Source organism: Mustela nivalis, assembly GCF_964662115.1.
Source record: "Mustela nivalis genome assembly, chromosome: 16".
NCBI lineage: Eukaryota > Metazoa > Chordata > Mammalia > Carnivora > Mustelidae > Mustela > Mustela nivalis.
The window spans coordinates 51,435,119-51,458,626 of NC_139035.1; the positions used below are offsets into that span (position 1 = coordinate 51,435,119).

General features: G+C 36.2%; 1 pseudogene across 1 annotated transcript; it reads right to left on the reverse strand.

The window, feature by feature from the left end:
* Positions 1 to 2,392: 2,392 nt before the first annotated feature.
* LOC309849564 (large ribosomal subunit protein uL23 pseudogene) lies at positions 2,393 to 2,916 on the reverse strand (annotated as a pseudogene). Its single transcript has one exon. The product of its transcript is annotated as a large ribosomal subunit protein uL23 pseudogene (transcript).
* Positions 2,917 to 23,508: the final 20,592 nt, after the last annotated feature.

Here is a 23,508-nt window from a genome sequence, read left to right on the forward strand (position 1 = left end):
GGCTAGTGGGCATTCACTGGTGTTGGCAAAAATACAAAGTAGTTACATCATGAAGTAATAGGCATTCTTATAGGGGATTACTAAAGATAATACAGTAGCAGGAGAAATCTGCAGCTCTATCAAGGCAAGTAAACAGATAGATGTTGGTAGTGTTTAACTGCAAATGGTTTAACCCTATGCCCCACAGTGTGATTACAGAAAGGATTCCTATTCCTAAAAAGATGAAGGAAAAGAACAATGTTAGCATTTGAGCAGCTTAGCTTCTAGGTATTTTGTCCCAAGCAGGATTCAGATGCAGAAGCTGCTAGTGTGAGCTGGTTAGGAGAAACTGGCCATCTGTTAGGGACTGGCTCTCGGGCGTAAGGCAAAAAGCTCAGCTAGTGTGGGCCTCGTACAGATTTAGCCTCAGATGAGAAGTCAGGTTAACTTAATACCAAATGCCAGAGAGTGGGTTCCAGAGAATTCCCTGTTTCTCTGACTGAATGCCAGGGTACGGAGGAGGTCATTAAGAAGAGGAGGTGTGTGGACTAAACCCAGGCAGCTCTGCACCTGCTCCCCCACCCTTGGAACATAGGTTCTGCTTGACTTCTCCACCCTCAGGAGCTGCCCCAAGGATATAGCCTTGAGGCAGAAACGGGGTGCCGAGGCTATCTGGACAGGACTCATGACTACATTCAGTTAAGGCCTCCTGTGTAGGAGACTGAACCCAGTTAAGGTTTCTATATCAACTTAAAGATGCTAGTGGGTGGGTGTAGAGATCTACTTGTTTTGTGCCCACCCAAGGCAAGCTTCAGCAAATGAATTCCTTTACTTCTCAAGCCAGACATCTACCAGTCTGAAGTGGTTTGTCTCCTTCTTCAGTCTCTCTCTGCCATCTGTGTGCAGCCGCCATTTTCACATCTCACCCATGAAGCTCCTGAGGTTGCAAATTAACACGGGCATAATTCTAGGGCTTCCAGTGTAGCTAAAAGAAGCACTGGGTGACCAGTGATATCAAGCATGATAAACGCAGGGATTTTTACGGTTTTATTCACTGCTGTACTGCTCCCCTCTAGAATAATGTTTGGCTTAGAATAAGGACTCAGTAAATATGTGCTTAATGTGATTGGCTAAATAAAGGAGTGGGGAGAGGTGTTTATAGAAACTGCAGAATTCAGCAGGTGAATTCTGCAGTTTCTTCACACAAGTGAAGATGAAAAATTTCTCATAAGAAATAGTGCCAAAGCAGTCTCATTGCACATAATGGCACATAATAACGGGCTAAAAGGCCAAAATACATGTTTGATATAATAAATATCATTTTTGTATCTACAACTTAATAGTGCAAAACTATTCAAGTGATCTAAACTACCAAATATGTATATATTTTTAAAGATTTTTTTATTTATTTGACAGACAGAGACCACAAGTAGGCAGAGAGCAGGCAGAGAGGAAGGAAAGCAGGCTCCCCGCTGAACAGAGCACCAGACCCTGGGGTCAATCCCAAGATCCTGAGATCATGACCTGAGCTGAAGGCAGAGGCTTAATCCACTGAGCCACCCAGGCGCCCCCCCACAAATATGTATTTTAAAACATTTATACTAACTTTGTATTGTATAAATCAATGACATGTATATTTTTTGGTTTAATATGAATAACATTAGGAATAAAACAATTAGAAATTATGATATTTGGAAATTAAATCATTACTGTCATTCCGTTAAATTTCTTCAACACTTTAAGTTTTTTTAACAAGTCAGCTAAACACATAGGTGATATAACAGCTTAGATTTTAGAAGCAACATCTTGATTGAAAGAATCATTGTTTAGGTTATTAAACATTGAGAAAAATAATTTTCTCATGAAAAAAATAATTACTCTTACAAAGTCATTCACGTAGACACAATGATATTTTTTTCCAGAACAAAATTTTTTTTTCTCTAACATATCCAGTATTTCATCATCAATTTTCATTTTTAAAGAGCAAATCAACAAGAAATAAATGCAGACCATTTTCTAATCTTACTTATTACTTACTTGACTAACATCAAACAATATCAAGTTAGGAATAAAATTTAACAAAAGTAATCACTTCACAGTTACAGAATAATAACTCTATCAATTTAGTGCAGAAAGTCTAATAGATGCTCTACAGACAAAATAAAGTAGTGAGTGGGATGACTACATTTTTTTAGTTTTAATGCTTTTATTTTTTGCAAAAGTGGCTCTACACTACCCATTAAGTACAAATCTTACCTCTACTTAAGTCTGTAAAAGGGAAGAGAGAAAAACATGGTCCTTTCTATCTGTTTCAATTGTTCCTCTGACTGAAAATGTTGTAATAATGGACCTGTTTATTTTCTTTTCCTTTTTTTTTTAAGATTTCATTTATTTATTTATTTATTTATTTTTTAATCATGAAAAAACTGTATTTAGATTTAGCCAGCTGGACTCAGTTTAGATGATCCCAATTTTGTTGGCAACATCCAAAGCATCATAGTCAGGGGCCAGCCGAATGTATGCCTTCTTCTCTCCATCAGGCCTGATTAAGGTGTTGACCTTGGCTACATCAATGTCATAGAGCTTCTTCACAGCCTGTTTGATCTGGTGCTTGTTGGCCTTGACAACCACAATGAACACAAGTGTGTTGTTGTCTTCTATTTTCTTCATGGCTGACTCAGTAGTCAGGGGGAACTTGATGGCATAGTGGTCAAGCTTGTTTCTCCTGGGGGCGCTCTTTCGAGGGTATTTGGGTTGCCTTCGGAGACGCAGAGTCTTGGGTCGTCGGAACGTAGGTGATGTGCGGATCTTCTTTTTTTTTTGTGACTGTGGACGCCTTTCAGCACCGCTTTCTTGGCTTTCAAAGCCTTTGCTTTGGCTTCGGCTTTGGGAGGGGCAGGGGCTTCCTTCTTAGCTTTCGGCACCATCTTCGTAAAAGGGATCAAGATTTTATTTATTTATTTGACAGAGATCACAAGTAGGCAGAGAGGCAAGCAGAGAGAGAGGAGGAAGCAGGCTCCCCACCGAGCAGGGAGCCGGATGAGGGGCTCGATCCCAGGACCCTGAGATCATGACCTGAGCTGAAGGCAGCGGCTTAGCCCACTGAGCCACCCAGGCGCCCCGAAAGTTTATAGTTTGATGAATTTGAATTTTAACTGTCATGTAATGGCTGTATGACTATATTCCACAGATTTTTTTTTTAATCTTTTTTTTTTTTTTTTTTAAGATTTCATCCACTTATTTGTCAGAGAGAGAGAGTGCAAACTAGCAGAAAGAGCAGCAGGCAGCGCAAGAAGCAGGATCCCTGCTGAGTCAGAAGCCTGAAGCTGGACTGGATCCCAGGTCCCTAAGATCATGATCTGAGCCAAAGGCAGACGCTTAACTGACTAAGCCACCCAGGCGTCCTTGTTTTACATAGATCTTTGAGCCTCAAATGATAACAACTTTTTTTCCCAGAATTTAAGATTGCATACTGTAAAGAGAAACTACTACTATTGAATTTTACTATAGTGGATATTATGCTACAATAATTATTTGGCTACTTACTATGTTCACATTTTTTTTTTTTAAAGATCTAATTTATTTATTAGAGAGAGAGCAGGTGCAAGAGAGCACGAATAGGGGGAAGGGCAGAGGAGAGGCAGATGCAGGCTTCCTGCTTATCAGGAAGCAGAGGAGGGACTTGATTCCAGGACCCTGGGATCACAACCTGAGCAGAAGCAGACACTTAACCACCTGAGCTGCCTACGTACCCAATCATTTTCTTTTGAAAATATCTTTCTCACTAATTCCTTAGTCTGTATTTACCTACAATCCTTGTAGTCATCTAGGTTCAAATATTCAGATTCATCTTTAATTCCTCCTTTGCTCTCCATGAATGAGTTGGTTGAAAATCATAGAAATCTACATCAATCCATGTTAGCTCTCCTATCTTTCTCATTTTCCAATGCATGGTCACTACTTTGTTTCAAGTCACAGTTCAGTACTGTTGTCACTATGTATTTGTTTTTACCTTGTCTCCCAGCATTTTGTTCACATTATTACAGTCCTCTATGTAGCAGCCTGTTTTAATTTTTCTTAAAATGTGCATTCCTGATCATCTGATTACTCTAGTCCTCAAATTTTACTAGCTTGACATTATTTCATAATATACAAAATACTACTTCTGCATTTGAAATCTTATAGGAGATAATCCAAGTTCCATTCCCAGTATATCTCAGCAGTCATGAAATGTATTGTACAGAACCAAATCAGTTTAGTTCTTAAATTTCATCTTGAATGTCCCTCAGGACTATAATTCTAATCTGAAGCCTCTAAATTGATAACATTCTCATTCTCATTAACTTTCAAAGAGCTCAGGCATGATAGATTATTCTGTTTTGGTTTATAGAGAATCTCATAGCTATCTAGATTTTAAACTCCTTGAAGTCAAAGTATATATGAAAATCACTTATATTTTTTAATAAAAGTTCTTTGTGTAGGTATCAAGCACTCTAAATTTTCATTTAATTCCAACAGACTATTTTTGTTTTGCAAGCAAGTCTTATTTGCATAGTCACCTCGTCTTCTTTTACTACATTGAAGAGTAGCCATGATAATATTTTATGAAAGGAGAGATAACACTACTTACGACAATACATGTTCCATCCTCTTCATAAACCTTTTTGTGTCAAGTCTGCCATGAGGATTGGGAATAAGAAAATCTTCTGAAACATACTCTGCCCTAAGTGCTTAGCCTGATGAAAGAAGCAGACACAGTAGCAAATCAAATCTAAAATGTCATATATTTAATGTGATAACGTCTACAAGGAGAACTAAAGGTTCGCATGAGGAAAAAGTAAATGTTATCTGCATGGTCGGGAAAGTTTTATCAAGAAGGCACTGCGTGAGCTGAGCATAAGAGGGGCATACATATTCGTGATACAACTAGAGTCATTTGCCAAAGGCACTGAGATGCCCCTGTATCTATCTGCTGGCATCTTTGAGAATAACTCAAAGGTTAGGTAAAGTCTAAAGCAGTTTCAGGGTGGCCGGTGATGAGGCTGGAGACAGATATGCACCAGGGTTACCTCGTCAGTCATACTGATTGGGATCGGCAGAGTCCGGAAGCTGTCCTACAGGTAAAGCGGGAATCTCTGTTTATATACTGGCTAGAATGGAACAGGCATAGACTGGGTTCACATTTTGGCAAAAGTCTTGGTCAACCCATCAAAGCTTTGCTATGTTGGTTTACATACTTATTCTTCATTTTAAGAAACAGGCTAACACTTAGAATTATTTTGCAGTCATTTCTATACCTTTCTGCTTGCCTCCTCATTTAGAGACTCACATAATGCGAGGGCTAGATGCCAGCCTTTCTAATGCCTCATTTCCTTCTACAGAGTGGGGAAGGTGTGGGTTTATTAGGAAAATTACAAAATTACATTATTTTTTCTACATCCAGGGCATTGTTAACACGTTCTGGGAGGTAATTAGCTCACTTCAATAACATCAGCCTTACACTGGCCTTGTTAGTATTTTGACATTCATATTTTCTCCCACTTTAATGTGAGTACATCTGTTAGAGAACACAATGAGAGCTGACTTTGATTTGATCATTTGGTTGGTTTCATTCTGCTCCACTCACTTTGCACTGTTATATTTATGGGCTTGCCTATATCTTGTCCCTGCTTGATCCATATCTCAAACCTGGGTTAAAAAAGTCAGAAATGATTTTTTACAGTTCATGGGGCAGACAAATATGTGCTTGATAAGTTTTCACAATGAGTCAAGGAACACACATCTTAGGAAGCTGTCAGATATGCTCTGAGGGAAAAGTATGGTGAAGAATAATGAAAACTGATACAATGGGCTACTTAAAAATAATTTTTTTCTCTGCTGTGAGGATGTTGAAATATAAAATAATTCAATAATTAGCAAGTAATTGATACTAGTGTCCTCATTTCTCTTTTGTATATCTACAGACTATATTTATTTAAAATCCTGGGGCATAGGATTCTCTGTCATCTCATTAAAATTTAAGGATAAATTTAGGCTTTATATATATGTTTATACAGACATTAATATAAGTTCATTAAAATGCAAGAAATATACTATATTTAAAAAAAAGTAAGGTTTAGGGATTGTTTGTTGGTCCTTTGCATATTACAGAAAGGGTCAGAACAGAATACCACCTCTCCAACCACAGATAGTATAAATTAATACATTATCACATCTGCTTTACAAGCATTGGAAAGTGTGGATTTGTAAGACGAATGGGTGCTGAATGCTTGTCGACTTTCTGTAAAAGAGGAAAATATTCTATTGTCAGGGAGCATAACTACTGAAAACTTTCTAGAGAGCCCATGCAAACAGTTCTGACTATTTATTTTAAAATACGTAAATTATTGCTGTAATCTGTCACTTTGCTCTGTGCATGTACACCTGAACCCAGTTACTATTTGAGTTCTAGACGCTCTTTAAACCTGTCTGACCTGTCTGTCGTATCACTTCAGTGGCTTAATTTGTGAGGTCATGCCTGAACACTTTTTTGGCCAGATCATGTGTCCATATTCCATAATACTTTAATTCAGCTTCTCATGCTAATTCAATGTTTGAGATACAAAGCACAGCAGGGTTACTCTCCCTAGGTAAGCTTTTATAAAAATAATTGTGAGCTGACTAGTCATGACCTTGGTTTTATCTATGCTCAATTTTTGATCTAAAACTTCAGTGAACATCAATTTTGAAACCATTTCCAAGTACACTGAGAAATAGCATTTGAAGCTTGGGACCATAAATTCTCCTTTAGATATTTCCCTGTTCAGGGTAGATTGAGTAGGATTAAAGGGAGCAGTCATGCACTCAGGGTTAAATAAAAAAGGTATTACACTTGAATGGTAATTTAGGTAGGACGGATGTTTTTCGTATTACAGACACAGGGGTAAAGCATGGCAGGAAACTATTCAGCAGGGAAGATAAAGGGAAATGATGCTTTAAGCCTCCCTGACCCACAAACAGAAAGAAAAGCCATTATTAACTGAAACCAGGAGCAAGTGTTAGGCAGGGGACAAACAATCAGGCTGTGAATTACCCAGGTACATTACTTGCATTTGCTTTCACCAGGTAAAAAATGTCCAGGGATGACAAACATGATAACTAAGGTTTACCTAAAGTAGTTAACAAAGAATATTCAGCTGGGTTTTGAAATAATATCTACTACAGAAGCAGTTAATTAGGGAAATGTAAACTGAAACCAGGAAGTGATACATTTTGCATACATCAGATTAAAAAACAAAGTAAATTGAAAACCACAAAGTCAGGGCTGCCTGGGTGACTCAGTTAGTGTCCGACTCTTGTTGTACGCTCAGCTCATTGCTTTCCAGGTGATGAGAACAGCACCTGCATCGGGCTTCATGCTTAGCGCAGGGCCTACTTGTCCCTCTCCCTCTGCTCCTGCTCCCACTCGTTCTCTGTTTCTCTCTCAAATAAATAAGTACGTAAACAAACAAACAAATAAACAAACAAACAAATAAAATATTAAAAAAGAAAACAAGGTCAGTGTCTATATTGACAAAATATTTTTGAAATTAGGTTGGCGTTATATCATAAAGATATCTAATGTTATTTGGTTTGCAGCTTATATAAATGACACTATATCATGTAGACATGTATATTAGCAGATATTTTCATGAATGTTTATGGTAAATATAATTTATGATATAAAAAACTACAAGTACCCCAAATATTCATGGAGAATGTTAACTAAACATGTTATATTTCATATATTAACATTCAGTAGAGAAAATAAATCATCTACCATGGTATACATCATTATTTTTAATCTTAGATACATGACTCTGAGAGGGTAAATTTCAAAAACAAGCAAAACTTTCTAAGTGTTAAGGAAAAAATTATAGATAAATTCAAGAAATGGTAAATACAATATTCCAGGTAAGAGCTACTGGAGGAGTAAGGGTCGGTCGAGGCAGAGCACTTCCTTTTTGAGTGGGGCATAGGAATTATGAGTACTTCATAATTTAGGCAGTCTTAAGAATAGTGTGTCGGCTTTTTTTTAACATTTTGTTTTCTAATTTATACACCATTTGTTACATCAAAATTGTATGACTAAAAATGTCTTTAAGGCAACACATCTGATAAAAAGGCAAATTATTCTCTTACTGAGAAAACTGAGAGGTGAAAAAAAAATCAGTTCTATTTCCTTCTACTTATTATACTAAAATAAATAAACCTAAAATTTACAAATGTAGAAAAAAACATTAATTTTTAGAAAATTGTAAAGGAAGTTAGATACATGGGTCAAAATTACAAGCCTAGGTAGAGTAAGATTGTTTCTGAAAATATTGTTCTTGATTTGTGTATGGATTGTTCTAACTAAGGCCCTGGAGACTGAGAAAGATGGACGATACCATTGTCCTGCTCACCCTGGCAGGTTGTGTCAGAGTTTTGCATCCGGTTAGAATCCCAGCAATGCAGTGATGAGGAGCATCTCTTTCCAATTTTATTCTGAGAGTCCATTTCTGACAACCACATTTAAAAAATATAAAACTATATTTTTCAGTATCACTATAATATTTCAGTATCTGGCTCAGTGTTTTAGGAACCAAGTGAGTTGTGATTCTGCTTAAGAAGTGAACTTAGGGGGGATAAAGTGAAGGTTAGAGTCAGACAAAGCTGGAAATCTAAAAATAAAAATATCCAGGATGAATTCAAAGGACACTTGATTGCGACTTTTTTGAGGAAAAAAAATGTAAAGTTAGGACATGTTTTTCCCCTTTACACTTGACTATTTAAGAAACTGTCCATCAAATATGGGATAAATTGCAATTAAAAGAAATAATATAATATATGATAAATTTTTGAGGTGGGAAAAATGTTGACTGTCCCTCTTCATTTTATTAACTTTTTAATATATTAATTTCAACACCTATATGCTTTACTTTTAAAAATGTTTCCAGGGCACCTGGGTGGTTCAGTGGGTTAAGCTGCTGCCTTTGTCTGAGGTCATGATCCCAGGATCCTGGGATCGAGTCCCACATTGGGCTCTCTGCTCGTCAGGGAGCCTGTTTCCCTTCCTCTCTCTCTGCCTGCCTCTCGGCCTATTTGTGATCTCTGTCAAATAAATAAATAAAATCTTAAAAAAAAAAATTCCAAAGCCCTAGATTGGTCTAGGAAATTTTACAAGGGATTTTTCTCTACATGCTTACCCTCTATAAAATGATTATCTATTTTAAAAATTTTCACTTCATGACATGCCTGGCTGGCTCAGTTGGTAGAGCATGTGACTCTTTTTTTTTTTTTTTTTTTTTAAAGATTTTATTTATTTATTTGACAGAGAGAGATCACAAGTAGATGGAGAGGCAGGCAGAGAGAGAGAGAGAGAGGGAAGCAGGCTCCCTGCTGAGCAGAGAGCCCGATGCGGGACTCGATCCCAGAACCCTGAGATCATGACCTGAGCCGAAGGCAGCGGCTTAACCCACTGAGCCACCCAGGCGCCCCAAGCATGTGACTCTTGATCTCAGGTTTGTGAATTCAAGCCTCATGTGGGGGGTAGAGATTACTTTAAAGAAAGTAAATAAATAAATAAATAAAAGCTTTTAAAAAAAGAATTTCATTTCAAATTCAATTATTTTGTTTACAACTGACTATAAAATGCAGCTCATATATATTAAAGTAGAGGCATTGATTTAACAATTTACAGAAATTTTGAATACTAAAATAATTCATATTATTCTGAACTCTACTCTCGCAGATTGAAAGATTGAATAAAGATCAATAGCATTGTTTCTCTCTGATATGAAATAACAATATACCATTGCAGTTTTTAGAATCAGATATATTTACTTACATTCTTCAACACATTTCTTCAATACATCCTCCTAGTTGTCCTAAATGCAAATAACCCCTTATTTAAAATCCATGATCTGTTCCACACCATTTAAAGGGTAAGGTTGCATCCCTTAGACCTCTATATTGTTACTTGCTTGCTTCTTTATATTTCTGCCACATATCTGTTATAGCTGAAATAAGCTACATATCATTCCTTTGAAAGTGCATCAACTTTGAAGCCTTCCATGTTTTTCCACATTATTTCTGCCAAGAAACTTGCTTCAACTTTTGTCTAGTCAGCTTTCAAACTATTTGTTCCAGATACAGTTCAAACTTATCTTTTTCTTGATAATTATTTATCTCTCACTCCATCCTCAGGATGAGCTAACTGCATTTGATACATGTTTTCCCACTCTAACATAACAACATTTGAATATCTCAATGGCAGCACAATTTTCCTAAAAATAGATGATATTCTTGTGTATTTTCTCAGTAGCTTTTAGTTCCTTGAAGGCTTTCTTTATCAATTTATTTCCAGGGCCGCTCTTCTTGGGTGGTTTCAGAAAACCAATCTCACTACCAAAGGATAACTATGCACTAGCATTATGATATTTAAAATAATGTGTGAGTAGTCTAAAGACAATTCTATTTTTTTTAAAGATTTTATTTATTTATTTGATAGAGATCACAGTAGGCAGAGAGGCAGGCAGAGAGAGAGAGGAGGAAACAGACTCCCTACTGAGCAGAGAGCCCAATGCTGGGCTCGATCCCAGGACCCTGGGATCATGACCCGAGCTGAAGGCAGAGGCTTTAACCCACTGAACCACCCAGGCGCCCCGTCTAAAGACAAATCTCAATAAAGGAACATAACACACTTTGAATGACGGTAAAGATTTTTTTAAATAAATACATTATCTCTAAGTGGACTACCTTGAAATTGTGTTATTTATATATTCTTCCCAATTTTAATTAGGTTATTTTATTTATTGCCAATTTTTCTTTATCAACTCTATGTTGCAAAACCTTATATTTTATATTTTTGTCCTTTCACTATGTTTATTAGTTTAGATGTAACTCACATTTTAGATTTTGTGCATTCACCGTTACCTGTCTATATTTCAGTTTTATGCCTCAGGATATTTTCCTATATTTTAATTAAAGAAAGTAATTAATTTTAATTAATTATTATACCCCAAATTTATTTTGATGCATGGAAGCCTGAGTGGAATTAAATTTACTTACTTCCTTCCCTCAAATCAGTTTTCAACAAGTTTAACATGTTTTCAAAAAGAATAGATAATGGAGAAAAGATTTCAGAGATAAATATAATCCAATTAAGGACCTTGAACTGAGAAAATGTTCCTACCTGTAATGACAAACATGATTCATTATATAAAGTTTCCATAAAGGCTATTAAGTAGGTAGGAAAAAAAAAAAGTCATGCTTTCCTATATATATATTTTTTTAAAGATTTTATTTATTTATCAGAGAGAGAGAGGGAGAGAGCAAGCACAGGCAGACAGAGTGGCAGGCAGAAGCAGAGGGAGAAGCAGGCTCCCTGCTGAGCAAGGAGCCTGATGTGGGACTCGATCCCAGGACCCTGGGATCATGACCTGAGCCGAAGGCAGCTGCTTAACCAACTGAGCCACCCAGGCGTCCCTTCCTATATTTTTTTTATGTACTGTATTAAATATCAAAATGTGTAATTCATATAAATAAAGGATGATAGGGCACCTGGGTGGTTAAGTCAGTTAAGGGTCTGCCTTTTACTCAGGTATTGATCCTAGGGGTCCTGGGATTAGCCCTACCTTGGGTCCTTGCCCAGTGGGGCACCTGCCTCTCTCTCTCCCTCTGCTCTTACTCCCACTCATGCTCTATCTCTATCTCAAATAAATAAATATAAAATATGTAAAATAAATAGATAAATAGGTAAATAAACAAAAGTTGATGAGTTACTAAAGGTATTTGAAACTGAGTGTGGTAAGTCTCAAGCTGTTTGGGGTAAAATATTTTTCCAGGTTTGTACAGACTATTTTGGGACAGGTATAGACCATGCAAACAAAAAAATCAATGCCTGTATAACTGGCTTTGTCTTACCAGATGAAAAGCATATTAAGAATTTGAATTAATAAAAGTTTTCATAGACTTTAACAGTGTGTAAACAATATTAAAGTATCTTTAATAAAGTATCTTATAATATTTATAATATTATTGTTACAAAGTAGTTTTGGTAAGTAGTAAATATAACAAAAACTATGTTCCTTGATATAATATCACTAACCTCTGATTTACAAAACCTGAATCTGGACGCCATCTTTGGCTCATTTCCCTTGCCCTTTCCAGTGTTCCTTGAACTCCAGTGTTCTTATAACTATTCCTTGACTGTCAATCCCAAAAGCCACTCCCCAAATTTAGATCTGTATTGTTTCTCACAATGACTCTAATAATGTCAGCAGAGGTCTAATGGGGAACCTGGATTTCACCCTGCCTGGCATCCTTTGGGACATCAAGGTGCCAAGTGAGGAACCTCAACTTCTATCCCAATGCGTTAATGAAACACTGCCTCCTTCCCCTAAAGGCTGGTGTTACAGCAGACCTCTTAAAACAGAAGATTTCAATGAAATACAATGTCTCATAACACAATATTCAAAATGCCTAGGATACAAAAGAAATAATGCGTCATACCAAGAATCAGAAAAATGCCACCACTAGTAAAATTCACCAATTCCAAGATAACACAGAGACAAAGACAAAGGGAGTTTCTACTTCTGAGATGAAGTAGCAGTCAAGAATATTAGTTGAACACCACAATCTGCTATGACATTGAAATTCAAGATATTAATCCTCTTAGGATATTTGGCTTTTAGATCAAGCCCTGGTAATAATTTCAATTTTGTCCCAATAATATATTTTGGGTCAACACTATGAAAATAGAGAAGGTATAAGCACGTGGAGTCCATTTGCCCAGTATTTAGAAGGGTCCTTTTTCCAAAATAGTGTTTCTCTGATTAATGTCAGAGGATTAAATACATGGTGCATATATTTGTATTGGGGAAAGGGGTTACTGAGAGATCTAATATGAACTCTAGGCCTGGGAACTTCTTTGCTTACATCCAGGAACATCAAGAAGTTAAAGAATTCTTTACGAGCGCTGTGGCCAGTGAAGATTATTAACTTGTATGGATCCTTTTGACCTACTTTCGTATTTTATAAATGTTTTTTCTTTATATTATCACATTTGCTTTGTACTTCATCCTCACAGGAGATAAGAGTACACCTGGTGTCCAAGCTAAGAATACCTGCTTTAGAATTTGATATATCATCATTTATCTTTTTATTCTGACAGATTATGCATATATTTTAAGGCTATGAGTACGTATCAGTAGTTTTAATAAATAACCATGAATACCATGAACATAAAGTGATGTGGAGGAATAGGAAGTTAATTTTCTTGATATTTTGATTATATTTAACAAATACACACATGCCGAGAGAATAGTTTGAATCACATGGTTCCTTTCCACAGGTCTCCTGTAAGGTATAAAGGAGAATAGAACTTTCAAGTCTACTACTACTAATTATTATTATAGATCTAATAATTAGTATACACAATGTATCTAATAATTAGTATACACAATGTAGTATAATATATAACTCTTAAGGAGAACCTATCAAACATGGTAAGCCAAATGCATGATTATAAAATCACATTGCTGGATTTTAGGTACAGAAGTGTCACAAAAAGATGAATAAGCCAGTATGAACCAGGCAAAGTAAAAATCATTCTCTTCCTTCGGCAAATCCACTTCAGGTACCCACCGTCTTAAACTTTAGGCCAATTTTGACCTTAACCACATGGCTTTGTTTGTTAAATAGTTTTAAAATATAAAACAAGATTCCTTTACTTATTGGATTAAGAAAAAACTATTAACATAGAAATGGTCTTTTTTTAAGAACTCAATATTGGCTATTTCATAGTTATCTTAAAACTTTTAAAGTGAAAGGCTTTTGAGAGTTAATTCCAATAAGGTATCCTAACTGGTAAAATCTCAATAGTGTGATTGTTTACTTGATATGAATGACCCCACGAACTCTTTGAAATGAATGGAAGAATATAGATAATTGCATTTTGCACTCACAGCTATAACCTGCATTGTGTACAATCTGCTTAGAATTGCTGTAATGTTACGTTACCGTCTATTTTATGCCTAATGTTTTCATTCTAACATTTCTAAATTTCTCTGCTTAACAATTTTAAATTGAACTGTAAGGTAACAACATAATTTAGGTTACTGGAAGTCAATTAACTCTGCATGATACTTGAGAAAAATTGGCTTATACAATTGTAATTTCAGAAAAGAAAAAGCTTCATTTTTGTTTGTAAAGAGTAGCTCACGTCAAGGACTATTATTCTATTGGAATATATTTTTGGCTCAAACCTAGCAGAAAATAAAGATACTTTTTTCTCCTTTACATTGTTGACTCCCCAGTATCTCCTTAGTTGAAGAATTCCCCCTCAATATTTTAACATAGTCAATGCTACAGGGTGCTTTAAAAAAGATTTTAAAAAAGATTAAGCCACTGATGACTTTCGCTTTTAACCTCAGTCATAAATACAAGTACTCTACTATATCCTCACAATTTAAATGCAAATAATCTTTAAACAAAACTAATCTTGAGGGCTTTTATATAGTGAATGATAAATGGAAGGGAATTTTATAAAGTGTGATAGTGAGCAACTCTGGTTTCTTTGCACATCAATCATCTCTCCACATGGATCAACAATTAAAATAGTTCAGTGCTTTTGAGGGAGTTTGGGAAAGCAGGTTCATCGTTTAGCTGCCCCTGGCATTACCTTGGGGAGAAGCAAGCTGATCCAAAGGGTAAGTGTTAATTGAAAAACGTGTCAAGGAAACTGAAGATCCTTCCTCGAGGTTTGCTTACCTGGAGAACCCAATCTAACTTGTGCCTAGAAAGCCTAACAAGATGTCTTGTCAAAATAGCACATGCTTAATATGAAGAGAGTACACAATTATTATAGTTGAGTCCTTTTATATTGAAGAGGTTAACTTATATTTTCAAAACAATGCTTTCGGCAGATTTTGTGACAATGAAAACAATATTTTACATATATCCAACAGAAGGAAAACTTACCTTTGGTTATTTTAATTGTTCATTATCTTCCTTATTATATGTTATAAATTTAAAAATATAAAATTTGTGTTCAACAAGAAAGTTTAAGGAAATGTTCTGGATCAAAATATACAAGACAATGAAATGTGCGTTATGATACTGGACTGGATCCCAAATCAGGAAAAAATAGTTACAAAGAATATTATGGGGTTAGACGAATAGATGGATTTGATGACAGTATTGCATGTATATTAAATATTCTGGCTTTGAAAATTGTACTAGAGTAAACCCTTTTCTTTAGGAAGCACTTAATGAAGTGTTTAGATCTAAGAAACATAATTCTACTACTCTCAACGGATTCAGAAAAGAAGTATATTCATATACATCTCTTGACAAGTAGGAGGATAATAAGCAAATGGAGTTAAACAGAAATACTTGGTCAAACTGCATAAGGATTCTATGGGAGCTCTTTAAACTATTGTGGCAATTTTTATGTTACTTTGAGATTATATCAAAAAGGTAATCACGTTTTAATAAGGATATTACTACTCAACTGAATTGATAGATGAGATTTGGCTTTTATCATAGAATTGAAGGCACCATTTTATCCCCGAGTCACAAAGAACACTAGAAATGGATACAACTGTTGCAGAAATCAGTTTGAATCTAAAATAGATACAAGCAATTAGAACTGTTTTGATATTTGAAATAATATTGAGTTGAATGAATAGACTAAACATTTTAAATATTTCAACTGTGATTATTTTTATTAATTTTTAAATACTGTTGTAGTAACAACCTGTAGGACATACAAACAGAAATCGGTCTTATTAGAGCTTTATTCAGTAGGTGGCATTTCTCTTGTTATGGAATCCACTATTCGGCATCAGTATTTGATTATAATAGCATGCATAATATTAGTCTAGAGAACTATGTAGGAAATAATTGCTAGGAGTTCTTTATCTCGAGACTTAGAGATAAAGAAAGGAAATAATGAGCTTAACAGAACAAACAAATTGGAAGGAAAACTAGTTCTCTCTTACCACTCATTTAATAAGATTATAAATATACGAAGGATATACAGTTGGGTTCAAATATCAGTCTATAGTTTCTCTTCACAAAGAACTAGAAAAACTCCTTAGCTAAGTTTAACAGAGAACATAGTGTATTTTCTGGTATGTTCTGGAATTCCTTTATTTCCAAGTTTCAATTAAATTTTCTATACCACGTTTTCCCTTCCTTTCTATCTTTCAATCAGTAAATTATTCAACGTATAACTACGAGATCCTTAAATATTCCACAGAAGCAATGAAATAAATAATAATAATACAGTTCCGTTCTGGAAGTTCACAGTGTAATGAGAGAGGAGGAGAGAGAAAGAGAGAGACGAAGTCATGTGTGTTATGCTGTAGTTTTTTAATTTTGTCAGGGTTTTAGTACTATTTGCAAGATAGTCATAACCTTTGGGCAGTTGTTTAAAGTTAACTTTAAATATAGTGTCACCACTTTGGTGCTAATGAGAGCTGTTTCTTCCAAAAAGCTCTTTGAATATTGCCTCTGTTTTTTAACCTGGGAATGACTTTATCTGGGTTTACATTTTCTTCTTTCTCTAATTTGAGAACTTTTTGCTTTTTGCCTGTAATGTTGTCAATTTGCAGTAATGGGAACAGTGATATTCTGCCTCATTTTTTGGAAAAGCATCTCTCATTAGCCAGAGACATAAGATATTCAAAGGCTGAAACTATTAAACATCTCTGTGTTACCTGCTACCCCACCAGAGAAGTTCAGATCTTCCCTTTTAACCATTCCCTTTCTAATGCTATACAAGCTCTACTACATCATTTCTTATATGGCCCAGATAAACAGCAATTCCCCACCATATACAGAATAAAGTCAGTAATATTTCCACCATTTGCTGTCCATTCCTTACATTGGTAGCCCCTTCTCATCTTTTAATTTCTTCTATGAAATGTGAAATCTCTCCTAAACCCACTCCTCACACCTTCGGTAGACAAAGGAAGCTCCAAGAAGGCTTTATTTTTTTTTCTTCCATCTATTGACTTTCAAATGTTTACAACTAAAAATAAACTTTATATAAAATCTGGCACTATAAGTGGGTCTCCACTATGCCTATAGTATCACACAGGTATTTCTGGATAATTCACTATGTGTGCATTTTCTCTGATTCTTGAAATTATGGGAGGTGTACTGATCTTCACACCCTCTCTGCACCCTATCTCCATGGATCAAACCACCATGTAATATGATGCCTGGTATAGAGTAAGTTCTCTTTAAAGTCATGTTAATAACTCATGTTAGTAATTCATATTAGTAATTAGGATCCTCGTGTAGCTTTTGACTATGTCTTTATTCAATTAAAAAAAAAAGTGTGAGAATTGGATTCAAAAAGACCTGCATTTGATTTTTGACTGTAGAACTTGTGACCTAAGTGATCTTAGGAAACTTGATTAGTCTTGGAGGTATTAGTTTCCTGATTATTAAACCAATCTATTGATATTACCTCCCTTCAAGTGTTGCAGTAAAAAATACATGAAAAACAATATGTGTAAAATTCCAAGGTGTAATGTCAGAGTTACCATTAGTAATAAGACCACCTGGAGGAATGCTAATCAGAAAGAAGCACCAGAAGATAGTTTTGAATTAATTCTAGGATAGAAGTTTCTGTATTTGTTTGTCTTTAAATTTTCTGAGCATCAGTTTATTAATTAACATAGAAAAATAAGTTGGCTTTACAATCGTAGGAAATGTTGAATACTGCATTTACTATTTTTAATGAAGGTTTCCCCATTTTACTTAGACTTTATGTTATGCATTTATTTTATTTTTTTTTTTAACTTTTTATTTTTTATAAACATATATTTTTATCCCCAGGGGTACAGGTCTGTGAATCACCAGGTTTACACACTTCACAGCACTCACCAAAGCACATACCCTCCCCAATGTCCATAATCCCACCCCCTTCTCCCAAACCCCCTCCCCCCAGCAACCCTCAGTTTGTTTTGTGAGATTAAGAGTCACTTATGGTTTGTCTCCCTCCCAATCCCATCTTGTTTCATTTATTCTTCTCCTTCCCACTTAAGCCTCCATGTTGCATCACCACTTCCTCATATCAGGGAGATCATATGATAGTTGTCTTTCTCTGCTTGACTTATTTCGCTAAGCATGATACGCTCTAGTTCCATCCATGTTGTTGCAAATGGCAAGATTTCATTTCTTTTGATGGCTGCATAGTATTCCATTGTGTATATATACCACATCTTCTTGATCCATTCATCTGTTGATGGACATCTAGGTTCTTTCCATAGTTTGGCTATTGTGGACATTGCTGCTATAAACATTCGGGTGCATGTGCCCCTTTGGATCACTACATTTGTATCTTTAGGGTAAATACCCAATAGTGCAATTGCTGGGTCATAGGGCAGTTCTATTTTCAACATTCTGAGGAACCTCCATGCTGTTTTCCAGAGTGGCTGCACCAGCTTGCATTCCCACCAACAGTGTAGGAGGGTTCCCCTTTCTCCACATCCTCGCCAGCATCTGTCATTTCCTGACTTGTTGATTTTAGCCATTCTGACTGGTGTGAGGTGATATCTCATTGTGGTTTTGATTTGTATTTCCCTGATGCCGAGTGATATGGAGCACTTTTTCATGTGTCTGTTGGCCATCTGGATGTCTTCTTTGCAGAAATGTCTGTTCATGTCCTCTGCCCATTTCTTGATTGGATTATTTGTTCTTTGGGTGTTGAGTTTGCTAAGTTCTTTATAGATTCTGGACACTAGTCCTTTATCTGATATGTCGTTTGTAAATATCTTCTCCCATTCTGTCAGTTGTCTTTTGATTTTGTTAACTGTTTCCTTTGCTGTGCAAAAGCTTTTGATCTTGATGAAATCCCAATAGTTCATTTTTTCCCTTGCTTCCCTTGCCTTTTGCGTTGTTCCTAGGAAGATGTTGCTGCGGCAGAGGTCGAAGAGGTTGCTGCCTGTGTTCTCCTCAAGGATTTTGATGGATTCCTTTCGCACATTGAGGTCCTTCGTCCATTTTGAGTCTATTTTTGTGTGTGGTGTAAGGAAATGGTCCAATTTCATTTTTCTACATGTGGCTGTCCAATTTTCCCAGCACCATTTATTGAAGAGGCTGTCTTTTTTCCATTGGACATTCTTTCCTGCTTTGTCGAAGATGAGTTGACCATAGATTTGAGGGTCCATTTCTGGGCTCTCTATTCTGTTCCATTGATCTATGGGTCTGTTTTTGTGCCAGTACCATGCTGTCTTGGTGATGACAGCTTTGTAATAGAGCTTGAAGTCCGGAATTGTGATGCCACCAACGTTGGCTTTCTTTTTCAATATCCCTTTGGCTATTCGAGGTCTTTTCTGGTTCCATATAAATTTTAGCATTATTTGTTCCATTTCTTTGAAAAAGATGGATGGTACTTTGATAGGAATTGCATTAAATGTGTAGATTGCTTTAGGTAGCATAGACATTTTCACAATATTTATTCTTCCAATCCAGGAGCATGGAACATTTTTCCATTTCTTTGTGTCTTCCTCAATTTCTTTCATGAGTACTTTATAGTTTTCTGAGTATAGATTCTGTGTCTCTTTGGTTAGGTTTATTCCTAGGTATCTTATGGTTTTGGATGCAATTGTAAATGGGATTGACTCCTTAATATCTCTTTCTTCTGTCTTGCTGTTGGTGTAGAGAAATGCAACTGATTTCTGTGCATTGATTTTATATCCTGACACTTTACTGAATTCCTGTATAAGTTCTAGCAGTTTTGGAGTGGAGTCTTTTGGGTTTTCCACATATAGTATCATATCATCTGCGAAGAGTGATAATTTGACTTCTTCTTTGCCGATTTGGATGCCTTTAATTTCCTTTTGTTGTCTGATTGCTGAGGCTAGGACCTCTAGTACTATGTTGAATAGCAGTGGTGATAATGGACATCCCTGCCGTGTTCCTGACCTTAGTGGAAAAGCTTTCAGTTTTTCTCCATTGAGAATGATATTTGCGGTGGGTTTTTCATAGATGGCTTTGATGATATTGAGGTATGTGCCCTCTATCCCTACACTTTGAAGAGTTTTGATCAGGAAGGGATGCTGTACTTTGTCAAATGCTTTTTCAGCATCTATTGAAAGTATCATATGGTTCTTGTTCTTTCTTTTATTGATGTGTTGTATCACATTGACTGATTTGCGGATGTTGAACCAACCTTGCAGCCCTGGAATAAATCCCACTTGGTCGTGGTGAATAATCTTTTTAATGTACTGTTGAATCCTATTGGCTAGTATTTTGTTGAGTATTTTCGCATCTGTGTTCATCAAGGATATCGGTCTATAGCTCTCTTTTTTGGTGGGATCCTTGTCTGGTTTTGGGATCAAGGTGATGCTGGCCTCATAAAATGAGTTTGGAAGTTTTCCTTCCATTTCTATTTTTTGGAACAGTTTCAGGAGAATAGGAATTAGTTCTTCTTTAAATGTTTGGTAGAATTCCCCCGGGAAGCCATCTGGCCCTGGGCTTTTGTTTGTTTGGAGATTTTTAATGACTGTTTCAATCTCCTTACTGGTTATGGGTCTGTTCAGGCTTTCTATTTCTTCCTGGTTCAGTTGTGGTAGTTTATATGTTTCTAGGAATGCATCCATTTCTTCCAGATTGTCAAATTTATTGCCGTAGAGTTGCTCATAGTATGTTCTTATAATAGTTTGTATTTCTTTGGTGTTAGTTGTGATCTCTCCTCTTTCATTCATGATTTTATTTATTTGGGTCCTTTCTCTTTTCTTTTTGATAAGTCGGGCCAGGGGTTTATCAATTTTATTAATTCTTTCAAAGAACCAGCTCCTAGTTTCGTTGATTTGTTCTATTGTTTTTTTGGTTTCTATTTCATTGATTTCTGCTCTGATCTTTATGATTTCTCTTCTCCTGCTGGGCTTAGGGTTTCTTTCTTGTTCTTTCTCCAGCTCCTTTAGGTGTAGGGTTAGGTTGTGTACCTGAGACCTTTCTTGTTTCTTGAGAAAGGCTTGTACCGCTATATATTTTCCTCTCAGGACTGTCTTTATTGTGTCCCACAGATTTTGAACCGTTGTGTTTTCATTATCATTTGTTTCCATGATTTTTTTCAATTCTTCTTTAATTTCCCGGTTGACCCATTCATTCTTTAGAAGGATACTATTTAGTCTCCATGTATTTGGGTTCTTTCCAAACTTCCTTTTGTTGTTGAGTTCTAGCTTTAGAGCATTGTGGTCTGAAAATATGCAGGGAATGATCCCAATCTTTTGATACCGGTTGAGTCCTGCTTTAGGACCGAGGATGTGATCTCTTCTGGAGAATGTTCCATGTGCACTAGAGAAGAATGTGTATTCTGTTGCTTTGGGATGAAATGTTCTGAATATATCTGTGATGTCCATCTGGTCCAGTGTGTCATTTAAGGCCTTTATTTCCTTGCTGATCTTTTGCTTGGATGACCTATCCATTTCAGTGAGGGGAGTGTTAAAGTCCCCTACTATTATTGTATTGTTGTTGATGTGTTTCTTTGATTTTGTTATTAATTGGTTTATATAGTTGGCTGCTCCCACGTTGGGGGCATAGATATTTAAAATTGTTAAATCTTCTTGTTGGACAGACCCTTTGAGTATGATATAGTGTCCTTCCTCATCTCTTATTATAGTCTTTGGCTTAAAATCTAATTGATCTGATATAAGGATTGCCACTCCTGCTTTCTTCTGATGTCCATTAGCATGGTAAATTCTTTTCCACCCCCTCACTTTAAATCTGGAGGTGTCTTCAGGCTTAAAATGAGTTTCTTGGAGGCAACATATAGATGGGTTTTGTTTTTTTATCCATTCTGATACCCTGTGTCTTTTGACAGGGGCATTTAGCCCATTAACATTCAGGGTAACTATTGAGAGATATGAATTTAGGGCCATTGTATTGCCTGTAAGGTGACTGTTATTGTATATGGTCTCTGTTCCTTTCTGATCTACCACTTGTAGGCTCTCTCTTTGCTTAGAGGACCCCTTTCAATATTTCCTGTAGAGCTGGTTTGGTATTTGCAAATTCTTTCAGTTGTTGTTTGTCCTGGAAGCTTTTAATCTCTCCTTCTATTTTCAATGATAGCCTCGCTGGATATAGTATTCTGGGCTGCATGTTTTTCTCGTTTAGTGCTCTAAAAATATCATGCCAGCTCTTTCTGGCCTGCCAGGTCTCTGTGGATAAGTCAGCTGCCAATCTAATATTTTTACCATTGTATGTTACAGACTTCTTTTCCCGGGCTGCTTTCAGGATTTTCTCTTTGTCACTGAGACTTGTAAATTTTACTATTAGGTGACGGGGTGTGGGCCTATTCTTATTGATTTTGAGGGGCGTTCTCTGAACCTCCTGAATTTTGATGCTCGTTCCCTTTGCCATATTGGGGAAATTCTCCCCAATAATTCTCTCCAGTATACCTTCTGCTCCCCTCTCTCTTTCTTCTTCTTCTGGAATCCCAATTATTCTAATGTTGTTTCGTCTTATGTTGTCACTTAATTCTCGAATTCTCCCCTCGTGGTCCAGTAGCTGTTTGTCCCTCTTTTGCTCAGCTTCTTTATTCTCTATCATTTGGTCTTCTATATCACTAATTCTTTCTTCTGCCTCATTTATCCTAGCAGTTAGAGCCTCCATTTTTGATTGCACCTCATTAATAGCTTTTTTGATTTCAACTTGGTTAGATTTTAGTTCTTTTATTTCTCCAGAAAGGGCTTTTATATCTCTCGAGAGGGTTTCTCTAATATCTTCCATGCCTTTTTCGAGCCCGGCTAGAACCTTGAGAATTGTCATTCTGAACTCTAGATCTGACATATTACCGATGTCTGTATTGATTAGGTCCCTAGCCTTCGGTACTGCCTCTTGTTCTTTTTTTTGCGTTGAATTTTTACGTCTTGTCATTTTGGCCAGATAAGAGTAAATGAAGGGGCAAGTAAAATACTAAAAGGGTGGCAACAACCCCAGGAAAATATGCTTTAACTAAATTAGAAGAGATCCAAAATCGTGAGTGGGGAGAAAGGGGATAAAAAGAGGTTCAAAAAGAAAGAAAGAAAAAAAAAGAAAAGAAAAAAAAAATTTTTTTAAAAAAAGAAAACACCTGAGAAAAATGTAAAAAAGAAAAAATATATATATTAGATAAACTAGTAAAAAATCGTTAAAAAAGAAAAAGGTAACAGTTAAAAAAAAAAAATTTTACCCGAAGGCGAGAAGAAAAAGAAAAAAAAAAAATGAAAAAGAAAAAATTAAATTAACTGCGAGACTAAAAAAAATCACAGGAAAAAAGCCGAGAGTTCCGTGCTTGGGTTTCTCCTCCTCTGGAATTCTGCTGCTCTCCTTGGTATTGAAACCGCACTCCTTGGTAGGTGAACTTGGTCTCAGCTGGATTTCTTGTTGATCTTCTGGGGGAGGGGCCTGTTGTAGTGATTCTCAAGTGTCTTTGCCCCAGGCGGAATTACACCTCCCTTACCCGGGGCCGGGGTGAGTAATCCGCTCGGGTTTGCTTTCAGGAGCTTTTGTTCCCTGAGCGCTTTC